The sequence below is a fragment of the Pholcus phalangioides genome, unplaced genomic scaffold (assembly GCF_987345545.1).
Source record: "Pholcus phalangioides strain wild (caught in Gottingen) unplaced genomic scaffold, Ppha-v1.0 ptg000010l_1, whole genome shotgun sequence".
NCBI lineage: Eukaryota > Metazoa > Arthropoda > Arachnida > Araneae > Pholcidae > Pholcus > Pholcus phalangioides.
This window is the reverse complement of record NW_028301603.1, coordinates 13,942,555-13,959,175: the sequence shown is the minus strand read 5'-3', so window position 1 is coordinate 13,959,175 and position 16,621 is coordinate 13,942,555. Positions and strand designations below refer to the sequence as shown.

At 34.0% G+C, this 16,621-nt stretch overlaps 1 protein-coding gene across 9 annotated transcripts in view; it reads right to left on the bottom strand.

The window, feature by feature from the left end:
- LOC149080960 (tyrosine-protein phosphatase Lar-like) overlaps positions 1-16,621 on the bottom strand; it is a 745,683-nt gene that overhangs the window by 484,392 nt on the left and 244,670 nt on the right. For 3 of the 9 annotated variants that reach the window (XM_089237675.1, XM_089237680.1, XM_089237678.1), the window contains exon 1: positions 931-1,126. The exons of the other annotated variants lie outside the window; for them this stretch is intronic. The gene's annotated coding sequence lies outside the window, so the exon portion shown is untranslated. Of the gene's footprint in view, positions 1-930; positions 1,127-16,621 lie in introns of those variants that run through there. 9 annotated transcript variants of the gene reach the window in all.

The following is a 16,621-nucleotide window of genomic DNA, read 5'->3' as shown; positions in this document are numbered from 1 at the left end:
ACAATGAGCTCAATTGCAACTGTTGAACACGCGATTATCAACAATCGTTTCCCTAAAAATATTTACCGAGTCGAAATCTAAAAGCAAATTCTTTCATTTAATCTTTAATGTATTTAATATTTTCTTAATTTATAATCATTTATCTTGCTATTTCATAATTAAAATAACAATCGTAGTTAATTTTGTATTTATGAAATGTTTTATAAACAATAACAAATAATTTTTAACAATAATATAACAAATTGTTCTTAAGCTATATCATTTCAAGTTTATATTTAACAAGTTAATTCTACTTCTAATTGAAAATCTAATTATATTTTAAAATAAAAAGATTGTTACAAACAATTGTTTCCTCCTTCACTCAAGAATCAATATATTTGTTGTAATTAACAACCTATTATAAAATGTCAATCCATTTCAAAAAAATCATTGTTAGAAACAGATATTTTCTAGAATTCTCTTAATTAAAGATATTGTTTCGAAATCGACTTTATACATTCTCATAGCCACACCCACTGTCATTCAACTGTCCCGTGAATGGTCAGTACAACAATAGACGAGGTTTCGTTATACGCGAATATCCAATCGCAATTAATAAAAACAATTAAAAAAAAAACAACTAAGCAATTTCTTCGGTGAAACAATCAGTTTCCCGATGATTGCATGTTTCGAAATAGGCATTGCCATGAAAATGCTAGGTATTGATGGGAAATTTTCGAAATTAAAAACGAATGAAACAATGGGAAGATTCACGCATGGATTATTTCCAAGAACCACCGAGATATGAATATCACAACAATGTCTAATATCGAGGAAAAAACTGCATGAGTAGGTTAAACAATATAAAAAAAAACGAGTTGTTCCGGCTGAAAAGTGAAAGGTTTATAACCTCCAAGAATGAAAAAAAATATAATATTTTAAAACACATACCTGGTGCATTAAAATGCATACACCTGATTCCACTGTTAATATAATCCAATTACTGTTTTCACAACACGTACGAAAATATCATTGTTGTTTCGATCAATATCACAATTCACGTTGCATTAATGATCACACGTTGTTTTATTGTTGATTATTTTTATATAAGGTGAGGAGGAAAGTTCTCGACCGGCACTGCGAGAAGCTTTTTCCCAACTGTTGTCGAACCTTCAACAACAACATGCCGACAACAATCTTTTTTTGTTACTTTTTTTTTTTCAACAAGCGGTGGAAAAATTCCCACGGTTCGCGCGCCATCTAACGACGTAAGACGCATTTACAAAGCAATATGTATTCCTTCGTAACGAGGGTAAATATTTATTTTTGTACAGTATATAAATACAGTATTATATTTATTAAATAATTTTTGTTGATTTTTTTAAACTTCATAAAAACTAATAATTTATTTAATTTTTTATTATTATAACGATAGATAAAAAATGATAAAAATTAATTAATTAAAAAATTAATTTGGTATTTGATTCGAAAATAACAAATAAAATTTTATTTTAATGATTATTTAAACGATAAAAAATGTAAATTTTTACATTAAAAATCATCGAAATTAAAAAAAAATTGAATTTTCCAATTATTTTTCTGATTATAGTATTTTCAATTATTAATAGAAACAACGGATTTTCTGATGTTCTTCAATTCAAAATAACTATAATTATTTTTGTTATCGGGAAAATCTAATTTAAATATAAATTCAAACACAAAGATTTCAATTGATTTTATTTAATCAAAAATTACTCTAGTTCATCATTGAGTGTATTTTACTATTTAAACAAAGTATAAATTTTTATCAATATGAACATTTTCGAAATATTATAACCCTTTTGATTATTGGTTTTTCTTATCGGAAATAATCTAAAACAATTTTCCTTGTATTTTATTGATTTTTTTTTAATTTGAGGAATATATTTTGCATCAAAACTTTTCATTTAACAATAGTTAACATAATATATAAACAAACGATATATATTATGTTAACTATTGTTAACCCTTCGACAGTTACGCATATTCAAAGAAAATCTTCTGAATCGGGCACACGATTTTACCAAAATCCTTTGAAAAACGGCAGGGCCTCTTGAGGTAAGACGATGCCTTCCCCCAGTTGTCAACAGTAGGGTGCCGGATTTTCGCTGATAGGATTCCTCCCACCGCAACAATAAGGCCAGAGGTATGAATAGGTCTTTTGTAAGTTGACGATAATAGCCTTACTGAGTGGAAAAGGTCCATGAAATTCAGGGAATAAACTTTCCGTCAGTGAAAATTCTTCTTTCCTCCTTCTTTCCGTTTCTTTGACTTCACATAAAATTATTCCCATTTATACTGATTATAAAAATTACAGCAACATCAAAATCTGCTATACTTGATATTCACATAACATTCGATTAAAAATAATTAAATTACGTATCACTGTATGGATACATCTGATGCGAATTGGTATTCAAAAATGTATAAACAATAGCTATAATTTTCCGTAATAGAGAGGTGTCACATTTTAATTTTACAGTCAATTTTTAGCTCCAGTTAGTGGCCAATTCTAGCTCTCACGGCCTATCCGACAATTTTTTTTAGTACTATAGCTTCGATGATTCTAATGAACTTTTATGAACATTTTTACACCCCAGATTATGGATTAGTGTTCAATCGGTAATTTTATGAAATTTGTAAAAATACCAAAAGCATGATCCCCACTAGGATGGAGCTGACACGACTCCAATCTTAGGGTCCCTTATGATTATCTTTTTTTTTTCCAATGCCATAAATTCACTTTCCAAGGGGCCCCTGAGCGCAGGACAGTGCTGTCTCAACGCACGAGCACACCCAGGTACGGCCCGGAGGATTGGAGTTTAGACCGGGGGCTGTAAATAAAATCAGGTTAAAATTTTCGAAAGTAAACACGTAGAGGGCCCTAGAAAGATCACTTTACCTGAGGGCTCACGATGCTCTTAAGACGATCGTGTCTAGGGGCCCTGCTTCAACATAGGGGGGGGGATGCATCCAGAAGTTAAGTTGATTTTTTATAATTGAGTTTTATTCAATTTTTCTATCTCAGTAGGCTGATACGAAGCTTCTGTGTGTCGGTTGCGATATTTATACGAAAACGTTTTTTTTTTCTGGCCATTTTCCTAGAGACTGCTTACATATTAAAGTGGTTCTTCACCGAAAATAACGTCAATTGAATTAAATATTTACGAGATTATACTATAGATAAATTACAATACATTTTACTGAAGTTTAAATCAAGATCATAATATGTAGCAGATGATTCTTTTTTTTCCCACTCAAATCATTATTTTCGATAATAAAGTGAAATACATATATTTTTCACTTGTATGCAGAAATTCAAATCCATAAACAGAAACAAAAAAAAATCAATACTATATATGATATGCAATGGTCTTTGTGGCAGTGCTTCTCAAAGTGTGCGTCGTAACAACATGGAAGTATCGATATGTGTGTCTATTAATGCTTCGAAGTGATTCTTTTATAAATGTACATTGAATGCATTTATTCTCTTTAGATTAATTAGCAATTAACTCTTTAGATAGAACATCTGGTTAAATGGTATAAGTATTAGTATTTAAGCTATATTTAAATCATTATTATTAATAATTCAACGGTATTGTCAACGGTATTGTCCGTTGATCACCGAACAGAAAGCGCTCATCTTCTCCGTCACTGCTACCTTCTTAGGGAAGAAATTTAAATACAAAGAAGAATATTATTCAACAATAGTTACAATATGATTATTTGAAATGAATTAATTTCTGAGTAATTCGATTAATTTTCTGCTTCTTTTTTATTCTTAAAATGCTAAAAGCATTTTTCCTCCTCTCAAGTCTGTTTTGCCTTGATAAATCCTTGCCTGGGAAACACCAGATATCCCATTCTATATGACAGTGGTTCTCAATTTTTTTTCACCTGCGGCACCCTTGCCTAAAATTCATGGTTCATCTGCGGATCTTCAGAATCATTTAGTACAGTGATGGGTACACTGTTTTAGGAGAGGGTCACCAAACAAAAAGAAAAAAATTTGACGGTCTGGAAATATTCGGACATTGATCCATAATTGGAATTTTTATGCTTAGAAATGAAGTAGCGGAATGTGTTGTAGACTTTGAAGACTCCCGCGGTCTTGTTGCAAATGAAAGACAGTGGTTTATCCTTTACAACTGTGAAAAAACAAATAAGTACATTTTAATAACTTTACTGCATATGCGTTCTATTATTTTGTACATGCAACGTTTTTGAATAAATTTCTGTTCAAATTCTCACAGACATATTTTCCATATGCAAGAAAGGGAACAACTCCTCCTTCCAAACGGATTTTTTCAAAACACCCGAAACTGAAAATTTCCATATTTTTATTTTGAAACTTGTGGCGGGCCGTACAGAACCTCTAAGTGGACCGTAGTTTGCCCATCAATAATTTTGTTGATACTCTACTTTGACTTTTTAAAGAACCACCTCAAAGTGCATAAATAGGCACACAAATCAGTATCTCGAGCTCGCCACTATGCCTCTATGAGTCGCGATGAACCTTCGGAGAATGCTATAGGAGTACGTATCCATTGTTTGTGTGTGTGTGGGATTGGGGAGGGGGGGGGAGGTCGTGCCCACGAGAGGTAGTCATCTCGCTTATCTGGCCCGGCAACGGATTGTTCGCCCAGGCATTCATTCGTTAGCTATCGAAAAAAAAATTGTGACTCGGTGAAAACGTTCCAGAAGAAACACACACACACAAAACATGTTGGTGTATGAGAGCCAACTGAATTAATATTCAATGAATAGAAAGGACTTGGTGGAAAATGAATCAATGAAACGAATCTGATGCTTCCACGCATATTTCCGAAATTAACAAAGAAAACTATTATACGTTTCCACCTGTGGAGCGAAATATCTTTAGTACAGAACAATGCCGGGATTATCGTTTACCCATTTTTGGTACAAAGTTTAGATACGCGAAGAATTCACGCTAAGGCGTGTATCGATCGTCTTGAGAAAAAAAATACAGTGCCGGATTATCTTTGCCATTGTCAAAAGTTACCTGTTATCAGGACTCAAGAATCAAGAGCTCAATCAACACCCCCAAAGAAGAGGGATGGTTCTTTTGGGAGTGTTGGTTCAATACGGATGAAAGTATTTAGGGGAAGGGGAAACGCGAGCATAGAAATGAGTACGTATTGGTGATTAGTTTGAAGAAAAAGTGGGGGGGAAGATTATTTTCTTATCAAAAGTACGTTCGTAAATGAGGACAATACATGTCTATTAGTGAGAATATAAGCATCGTCTCGTTTTTCTCAGTTCGGTTTTATACTGTGTTTGCTAAAAGAAAATAAAAATGGGAGATATAATTTGTGGCCCGACAAAAAATAAATAAGAAAATTTTTCGGACGAACAAAAAGTAATTGACAGATATAATTTGTGGACCGGCGACAAATAAATAAATGAGAGAAATAATTAATTTGTAGTTCTGCTGACGGGTAAAATAGGAATAAAAACCAATATAGAGACATTAGTATACTATGTATTATATTTAAAATTAAATTGAAAATCAAATCGAAAATTACGTATCGACTATATGAATTGGGCAAAATTTTCCATAGACTAACTGTCAAATATTGTTCAAGATCAATTGTGAATATCGATCTCAACGATTTCCTGTTCCTGACATCAAGCATTGGCAAGGGATCTTCAGCCACTTTGTGAAATAGCTGGTCTATGCCGGAATCATTTCTACAATTCAGACGGACTTTGGCTAAAACTCTCGGCCCATTCGCGAAGTGGCTGGCCCAGTCTCAGATCGGCCGCGATTCGGGCTTTGGCAGTAACATGTATATAGGTGTACTGCTTATAAATTCTTTTTCTAAAAAATGAACACTGCATATATTAATTAAACTTTTAATTTTTTTCCCCATCTCTCAGTCATTTTACATGTATGCATTATTTTGAACGGTAATTTTTTTTAAATATAAAAAAAAGTTATTTTTTACTCTCTCTCTCTGATGTACATCAAATATTTCAACTTGTTTCGACATCTCTTATTATTTAGTGCCTTGTGCAATTCCATAGGCCGCACTGCCCTTAGACCGCCATTGGACTTATACTGTTCTGGTGGCCTTTGTTTATCATTCAGAATATTATATCGTCACCTTTAGTTTATTGGCACAAAGGATCCATGAAACACCAAATGTTTAGAACCCTGACTTATTTTATTTGTTTTAATTACACGGGACATGGTCTCAAAAAGGTTGAAAACTAGCACACCAAACCTGAGTAAAGTTATTTTTAACTCAGTTTTTTTTTTGTAGCACATTAAAATATATTGTAAAATGCGTCTATAATAATAATATTGAAAGAATGTTTTTACTCTTCGCTGCTGACAACAAACAGACAGTTCTCATACCAACTGATAAGAAAATTCCATTTACTTTCAATACATGTTGTATAGATTTATGGATAAGTCAGTGAATAGAAGAATTCAGTATGTACTTGTAGGGGGTGTTTTTACAATGTGTTCACGAAACAGTTTATCTACTACAGAGGTACACACCTATCTGACATTTCCTTTTTTTCTCTCTGAATACACGGGTAGTCACGTACAAATACGGCTGTACAAAACCTTTCCCAATTTAAAAGGATTCTAGTTATCCGGATTATTCTTGGAATCCGCAATTTTCTTTCAGCTCTGTACATAAAACGTCGTACAGAGTGTTGTGCAATATTAATTAATTGCATCTCAATATTCCTCATTCTCATATCATTTTGCTAAAATTATTGTTACTGTAAATAGAAAAGTAAATTTTTTGTATCATTTTTTACTTCAAAGGCAAATTTTCGGTCTTTCGGGGAATATTAATTTTTTATAGAGCATTTTCTATCAGTTTTTAGGTCATGAAAACCTTGGCCCTACTTATAAGTATACTTGCCAACCACAATGGAATTTACGTAGTTTCTATGGATTTACACCATAAAATATGAAACTACGGTGGAAATCGTGAAAAATTATGTAAATATGGTTTTTTAGAAACTTCTTTTGTTCAAGGATTTCTTTGAACTCCATTACCCTATCGTGTACAAACTTACGTCACACAAAAAAAGACTGCACTACCAAAGAATAAATATCAAATTAATAACAAATCGAAAAGGTGCGGTTTACACTAAGACAACTTATCGTGCAGGTGGGTAACTAGGCTGGGGCAACCGGGGTCGTCTCTGAACTTCCTCCGTGAGAGAGAATACATTACTATTATTATATTTTTTATAACAAGCTGCAACATTCCCCCCCCCCCTATATTTATTACCTCATCAAAATATTACACATTATAGTACAATTGTAATTTCTACAATGATACAGTAGTATCCCAACTTACGCTACCACGATTTGCGTGATTTTCTATGGAAAGTTGCACATTTCTGATATTCAAACATAATCTCGGGATTAATGCTGAGATAGTACAATATATTATGTAAACATCAAGTAAAAGTTGATTTATTCGTTCAGAACACCATATGTAATGAAACTGCATCGATTTCTGGGAGGCTACAATATATAAAGATGAAAAATTTGCAGTGATTTAGAAATTAAATCTCAAGGGTTTTATGATATCAGCCATTTTTCTGTAAAAAGTCATAATTTTCAACTGACCCGGTAAAACGGGTGGAGTCGGAGGGTTGAAAAGGGAGACAATTTTTAAGGTTGAAAAAATTAAAAAGAAAAAAAAAATTCCCACAACTCAATGCAAAAAACATTTTGTTTGCTAATTGATCATCATAGTGCACCCCCGGGGAAGACCTGGGGGAAGATGAAACAAATACGGTGTGATGGACCAGAGGTGTGCCAAAATGGATGTTGTCGGACTGGCCGAGTTTATGGCTGCAGCCCTGACTGAATTAACTATTTATTAAATTCTTGAATGATTCTCAAACTCTCAAGAATCATTTAAGAAAAATTATCAAAGAAGTATTACAATAAATACTATTATTACAATTATTCAAGATATGTTAATTTTAGAGAAAGAAATCTTGATATTAATTTCTAAAGAATGTTAATTTTAAAAGTTTAAAAAATTGAACTTGTCAGAACTATTACTGTATTTAACAAGAGTACAATCAATTATATTACGATGTTGCTAAGTTCTTTGGAAATATTATAAAAAAGTGCTCTTCAAGAAACGAGTTTTCTCAAACGCAGAGTTATAAACATATTCCCAAATAACACACCCACACAGGCACAATTCAAGATAACTATAGTACATAATAGAGAACAGTGTCTTTTATCCACGTCTGCTTGCTGTATTATGTGCCAGTGAAGAGCTTCCTATAATGAGATCAGCATTACTGAATGAAGAGGGAGGAGCTCGTCAAACAGCATGGGTGACAAGTCTCAGACAAAGCAGCTAGGGGAAAGCACTGGCCTGACCAGGACGCGTTGACGCGTCCTTGCCCGTTTTCGAGAGAATTTTTTGGTCGCGTCAACACGTCCTTGCCCGTTTTCGAAAGAATTTTTATGACGCGTCAACGCGTCTTCGACGGTTGAAGGGTTAATGATTTGTTAATGATTTGATATATTTATTGATAATGATTTGATATATTTATTGATAATGATTTGATATATTTATTGATAATGATTTGATATATTTATTGATAATGATTTGATATATTTATTGATAATGATTTGATATATTTATTGATAATGATTTGATATATTTATTGATAATGATCATGTTTTGATTGTATAAAGTTTATTGATGATTATATTACATATTCAGTAATTATAATGATGATATGTATTTATAACAATCTTTCATATTGTATAATGACATTTAACAATAATTTATGTTCTATTATTCTGTGATATTATTCTATTTTATTAGAAAGTATTAAATGATAAATAGACTCTTTATTGAGTAAATACTGCAATTGTAATTAATTTTATTTGGTTTTAAATCATTACACATTTTTAAATCAATCATTATTTGAATTTTTTTTTTAAATTCTTATTTAATCGGTTTTAATTTTCATTTATGATGCCAGCGGAAACAAACTAATACAACAATGAAACCTTATCTTATATTGATGAATTGTTTGGAAATGAAATTGTTCAAATTATATAAATTATATCCCCCCGTTCATTCTTCGTAAATTTTATCAATTTTTTTTTTCTTCCGTTTTAGTTTATTTTCTATTTATAACTACATTTAATTTTCTGATTTTTGTTTGCTTATTACAATTTACGTTTTCGTATGCGTTTTTTTAAATTAATTTTTTGTTTCCAAAATTTTTTGATTGTTGCAAATAACGTTTTACTTCACACTCCCGGATTTAGTGAGTTTATTTTTTTCCTGATTTGTTGATTTTAGTTTTTTTTTTTTCGGTTTTCGTGACTATTTTATTCCTCTTTCATCCACGTTTTTCAACTCCGTTTTTTGTATAAATCATAATTTATCTCAATTTCCATTTACGTTGTGTTTATTTTTCTCATGGTTTTCAACTTATTTTCGTCTGATTTTTTTTCTGTTTTCATTTTTTTTCTTTCGAATAGTGTTTATTTTCTTTTGATATTTATTATTAAATTTTCCGCTTCTTTTTCTATTGATTCTGTTTCTTGTTTTTTTTCTACGTATTCTTTCTTTGTTTTTCCACTTTTCGTTTCATTTTCACATGCCATTTATCTGTGTTAGTTTATCCTATTTTATTTTTACTTTATCTTTCTTCCTTTTTTGTTTCTATTATATTCTGTTTATTTTTCTCTATTCTGTTCTATCCAATGGTTATGATGATTGCTTTCTGTTTGCTTGTTTTTCCTTTTTTTTATTTTTTCACTCTTCATCTTCTTTTCGGGTTCTTGTTCGCTGTTTTACTTTTTCGTTATTTTATTGTTTCTTCTGCGTCTGATTATTGCTATTTCTTCTCCATTCATTTTTTTCGCTTTGCTTCTTTTACATTTACTTTATATTTATGTTAGTTTTATTTATTTCTTTATTTTTTTTTTTTGGTATTATGTTTGCTCTGTAAGATGGATAATATCCCAGTAAACTTTTTTTTTTCATCTTTCTTTCGTTTTATTCTCTTCTCTCTTTTTTTGTTCTTTGTTTAATCTTCTGCATTTCTTATTTATTTATTTTGTATCTATCTTAATATATTATATTTCCTTTTTATTTCTTTCCCTTCCTTTCATTTCTTTCTTTCCTTTCTATTTCTTTTCCTTTCTTTCATTCCTTTCTTTCCTTTCTATTTATTTTACTTTATTTCATTTCTTTTAATTCTCCTTTCTTGCATTCCTTTTTTTCCTTTCTATTTATTTTCCTTTCTTTCATTTCTTTTTCCTTTCTTGCATTTCTTTTTTCCTTTCTTGCATTTCTTCTTTCCTTTCTTGCATTTCTTTTTTCCTTTCTTGCATTTCTTCTTTCCTTTCTATTTATTTTTCTTATATAAATACAAATACAAATATACAAGTACAACGCCACAACAGGGAAAATGCCCAACGAGGCGGCTGAGAAAAAGATGCCCATAAAAATATGGATGTCATATGTTTCAAAAATAAAGCAACCCAATTAAAAATGTAATTAGAAACATTATAAACAATATATACACATGATAAGATATTATACAATGCTCATAAAGAATACTTATGGTTGTCTTATTCTAAGCATGAATAGCTTCTCGATTTACCCCAACATATTTATCATAGTTCTTTTCAAACGTGCCAATTGTGTTACAATTTACTACCCCCGGGAGTAAGCTATTCCATTTATTGACAACCCTATTAGAGAAAAATTCCCTGCGACACCATAACCTTGCATTGTCCCTTACCAATCGATACTGGTGTTCCCTTGTAAAAGCAGTCGATTGGCGGCGTACTAAAAGTTCATGGTCCATCCTAACCATCCCATTGAAAATTTTGAACACTTCGATCATATCTCCTCGACAGCTGCGTTCATCCAATGTAAACATATTCAAAAAATGAAGTCTTTCTTCATAACTCAAGCCCTGTGCGCCAATAAGGACACGCGTAGCTCTTCTCTGCACCCCTTCAACCAAGTCTATGTCCCTCTGTAGGTATGGTCACCAAAACCTTACAGCATTCTCCAGTCCAGGACGAACTAAGCCTCGAAAATGCGGAAGAATCACTTTAGGAGAACGCGAAGAGACATTTTTGAAAATAAGACCAAGCATTCTATTCGATTTTTTGACCACCGCTGAACAATGTTCAGAAAACCTAAGCCGCTCGTCAATGAGAATTCCCAAATCGGTGACCCTAGTTGCATCCGGGATAGTGACACCCTTCAACTGATAAGAGAACCGTGGGATGTTCGAACCAAAATGAGCGACCATGCACTTATCAACGCTAAACGTCATGCTCCATTCATTTGCCCATGCTGTAATCCTGTTTAGACTGGTCTGGAGCGACTCCCTATCGCTTTGATTCCTGATTACCTCCATTAACTTCACATCATCTGCGAATTTGCTAGTAATCCCATCGATACCCTGATCGAGTATGGGGCCAAGGACACTTCGTTGAGGAATTCCACTTGTGACGTCTGTCCAACCAGAGAATTCCCCGTTCACCATAACTCGTTGCGACCTATCTCTTAACCACGATTCTATCCAATTCAGCAAATTGCCCCCAATTCCAATCTCGTGTAAACGCTTCAAGAGTTTACCATATTGGACCAGATCGAATGCCTTCTGGAAATCAAGGTAAACAACATCTACATTTTTGCTCTTACCCAAAGCCTTAGTCACGTGATCTTAGAAGCAAAGGAGGTTAGTTACACATGACTTCCCCTTCCTGAACCCATGCTGATTATCCGACAATACATTATTTTCGTCTATCCACTTCACAAACTGCCTTTTGATGATAATTTCCAAAATTTTCGAGAGGGAGCTCGTCAAACTCACTGGACGATAATTGGACACAGCTTCTCTACTACCCTTCTTAAATATCGGAACAACATTAGCAAGTTTCCAATCCCTTGGGACGATACCCTCAGCAACACTACTCGTGTATATCTGTGCGACTGGACCCAACAATTCATTAACACATTCCCTGAGGACCCTGGGATAGATATCATCTGGTCCTGGTGCTTTGCTTGCACATACATTTCTTAGAAGATTTAGGACCTCCACGTCTTCTACTTGAATATCGTTGAGGGTTTTATTACCCCATGCAACACCCGTATATCGAATATCATTATCTCCATTAAAAACCGACGCGAAAAAGTCATTGAAAGCATTACACATGCCTACATTGCTCTCTAACCTAGAGCCTCTTATCGAGAGGGGGCCAACTGTCCCCTTACATCCATTATTGACATATCGAAAAATGATTTTGTGTCAGAGCCAATGTTATCTGCCAACCTAGATTCAACTTCTTTTTTACTATCCCCTATCGCTTTCTTCAACAGTCTTCTTTTATCAGTAAACAATGATAGGTCACCTCGTCCACTTTTATACTCTCTGAATGCTCTTTTCTTTTCAAGATAAAGGTTCCGCACGCTATCCGTGAACCATACAGGGTGTGATGTACAAACACGCTTTTTTCGAACAAAGGGTATGACGTCGTGCAAAACAGAGGACAGCTTCGTACTAAATTCTACCCATTGACTTACCACCCCTACTGATTAATTTGTCATTTTGTCAAAATGATTTTCTTTATTCAATTGTATTTTAGTCATTGTGAATTTCAATTTCAGTCTTCACTTGATTAGTTTCTCCCTCCCTCTCTCTCTTTGTCTCTGTCTCTCTTGACATATTTTTTTCCTAATTTACTACAAACATTCTTGTTCGACTTTCTGTTTTCTCTGATCTTTTTCCCAAATTTATTTCATATTTCTTCTTACATTTGTTATTTTACCGACATTCTTTCATCTTGATCGTTCAAATTAACATATTAATTATTGATAACACCTTTATAAACTGCCCAAATCCACTTTAAAAAAATGAGCTTAACCCTTTAATAGCCAAAATGTTCAGAATTGCGAATACACACATTGGTTTTATTAATTTCGGAAATATATGTTTCATTCATAAAAGTACTTGATGATTTTTTTCCTCTGAAAGTGTAAAATTCCAAACTTAATTTAGAAAACAAAAAATTGCACTCATTTTAGCACTTTTTTCGCAAATTTAATTTTCTTTTGACTAACCTAGTTTTAAGAAAGAATAAAATTTAATTTCCCATTTTTTTTTTATTTCGTTAATCTCAATCTTATTACTATGGTCATGACCACGTCCAGAAAGAATACAGGATTTTTTTTCCCTTGAATTTTCCACTTGATATCTCTTGGATCAGAAGGGAAAAATAAGAGGAAAAAAAAATGTTAAAATCAAATCTGAATTCCGCCTTTAGGAGGTTAATCGAATTCATATTTATGGTTTAAATGTAATTATTGAATGCAAGTTTGTGCATTTTGATTGATCATTAAAAATATGTTTTAATTAATATGCGGGGTGGGCAAAAAGTCCGTAGAAACTTTAAAAATTCATAAAAACCGGGAAAAATAACGGAAATAAAAAAACGGTTGCAGGGTTAGCATCGCTAGGTCACGGAACATTTTTTTAAGACGGGGAAAATAACTCAAAAAACGGTCGATAGGTGGCGCTGACGTACATAAGTCAAAGAAGAGATACGCAAATAACAAACAGAATACCTCCAAATCGTTTATCACAGCGGTACGTGTTCCACATGACCACCACCACAGGGAATAGATAACTCATTGCCGGAGAGTCACAAACCCAGCGAAGGCAGAGTGCAGTAAGTAGGTCCACATACACGGTTTACAACGGTGAATTGGTTGTGGATTAGGAGCGCATTTTCTTACAAACATCTCACTCTCATGTTTCCACCGAATTCGCTCGTACCAGCGTTTCTTATATCGGCTGCTTTTTTAGTTATTTTATTTCTGCCTTAAAATAATTCCCGTGATCTAGCGATTCTAACCCTGCAAACCGTTTTTTATTTCGGTTATTTTTCCGGTTTTTATTCATTTTTAAAGTTTCTACGGACTTTTTGCCCACCCTGTATTTGTAAGCAACATATATATATATTTCTTTTACTCATAGACGGTATACGATTTTTAAACTATGTATAAAATACAAATACAACACCACAGCAGGCAAAATGCCCAGCGAGGTGGCTGAGAAGTTTCAAAATCGGTACATCGGCTGTGGGTAAACGATTTGGATGCATTTGAATTTGAGGATTATGGAACCTTTGAGAAACTGATGCCTTAATGCATGAAATCATGAAAAAAACTGCACGTTTCATAACTTTTACAGTGTAAGCTCATCTTGATTTGGTTTCAGTTACTGCTTAAATTACTTAAATAAGTTATTTAAAAATGTCAAGTAACTTTGTTCAGTTGTAGTTTCAGGATTTCAATGTTTTCAAATCTTTATTAGGGAATTGTTGATTATCACTAATATTTCAAATCAAGAGATTTTCTGGATATTACGACGATTTGAACATGGGAAAGAAAAGTTTGTTTTCTTCACCGAGAATCGAACCCATGACTTCTTGCAAACCGAGAATGTGCCCTGTCGGCTTTTTCAGGTATTATCCAGGTCTTCTTCGAATACCTGTTTCTATCTTCATTAAGTCAGAGCTGCGGGGCCATGATCTGGTTAGGAGAAGAAAAGCTGATCATTGTACCATAGAGATACCACTTTCTTCCCTTTAAACGTGAGGTCCTGGACGCGGTTCCCGGTGAAGACAACAAACTTTCTTTACCCGAGTTCACCTCTTCATAATATCCAGAAAGTCGCTTGATTTGATGTATCATGGGAAGAGACAGAGAGCATAAATGAAATCTCATCCAGCTCTTCTGCCACCACCTGGATATCACTCGCTGAAGTTAAGAGGGAGAGAGAGAGACTGCAATGGCTTTACTCAGAAGGGTCGCGCTACTGCGCGTGTTTTAAGGGAAAGGAATGGCATCTCGTCTCTGTGTGATATAAAGGCCAGTGTACTTGCACAGTTCGCAAGAAGTCCTGCGTTCGGTACCCGGCAGAGACAATGAAACATTTTTCCCAAGTTCACCTCGACGTGATATCCAGTAAGTCTCTTGATTCGATGTGTCGTAGGCCGAGAAAAAAAAAATCATTATCCATCTCTACTACCGCCACGTGGAAAAGTCGTATCTTTTTGTGGTATAACAGTCAGTTAGAAAAAACAATAGTTTGAAAAATTGATATCAGATGGAAGCACTACACACACAAAAAGCATTACACAGAAACAAACTCCCCGTCACAGGTTCGCTGCACATACACATTCCAACATGTACCAATTCTCCGAGGATGACGTCACTCTCCGCTATCCATACAAAGGTTATTAACAGCTAGCTGATGCGAAGATAAGATAAGAAAAGAGAGAAAATTCAACTGCCCCTGCGGGGAATCGAACCCAAGTCCGCTTTCACTTTCCGAGTGAATGCCCTAGACCACTAGACTACAGAGGCAACGAATATCTCGATCTTTCCATGCAGCTCATGCGCACTGAACGGGACCGTACATGGACGGTCGAACACAATTAAGGCCACCAAGTGGCGATGTATCCGAGGATGACGACACTCTCCGCTATCCATACAAAGGTTATTAACAGCTGGCTGATGCGAATATATATATATATATATATAATTATTTTTTTTTGGAAATAGAGAAAATTCAACTGCCTTTGCGGGGAAGTAATCCTTGGATAAGTCGCCATCTGGTGGCATCGTCAGCAATTGTGAGCTTTGGCCTGAATTGTGTCTGACCGTCCATTGCACAAGAGCTCCAAGGTAACATATACCACGAGATATTCGTTGCGCCTCTGTAGTCTAGGGCGTTCACCAGGAAAGTGAAAGGACGTAAAAATACGTACCAATACGTTAGACGGTTCGCAGAGGGATATGGACGGGGTGCACATGTGGTTCAGTAGTAGCGATATAACAGTCAGTGCACTTGCGCGGTTTGCGGGGACGAAAAACATCTCTCCCCCCCCCCCCACAAGTTCATCTCGGCATCCAGAAAGTATCGTTTGATTTTATATATCTTTTGTCGAAAGAAACAAAACAAAAAACATCTATTATTATTTTAACTGAACAATAATTATTGATCACTTCAAAGAGAAATTAGCATCGATTATATAGATTATTTCCACATTCTATCGATAGGCTATTCACAGTGTTTTTGATTTCACGTAGTCATTCTCGTGGACATTTCGAGCCATGCAAATACTAGATTTGTTGTTAATAATAACATTTTTAACGTGTTTCGAGATTAAATTCAACACAACGAGGAACGCCATATAGAATAATATCCCGGAAGATTCCGAATTGGAAAGAGGGTGGAGTATATATATATATTGACGACGTCCCGATTCTCATCAGGAAACAGCAACGTCATCGACGTTGCCACACACACATCGTCGGAGATAAGGCTCTTGAATGATTTCATTGCTACGAGGCAAGATCTTAATTTCCTGTCTCTGATATCGTTCGCTAATTAATCTTCACTAACGATCTGATAAATCCACTTGGAAGAGGATATATTAGTCACACAAAATGGCTTCCACAATACACTGCTGCCTCATTAATGTTTATCTACAGTGATTTTTTTTTTTTCAATGGAAAATAGAAACTGT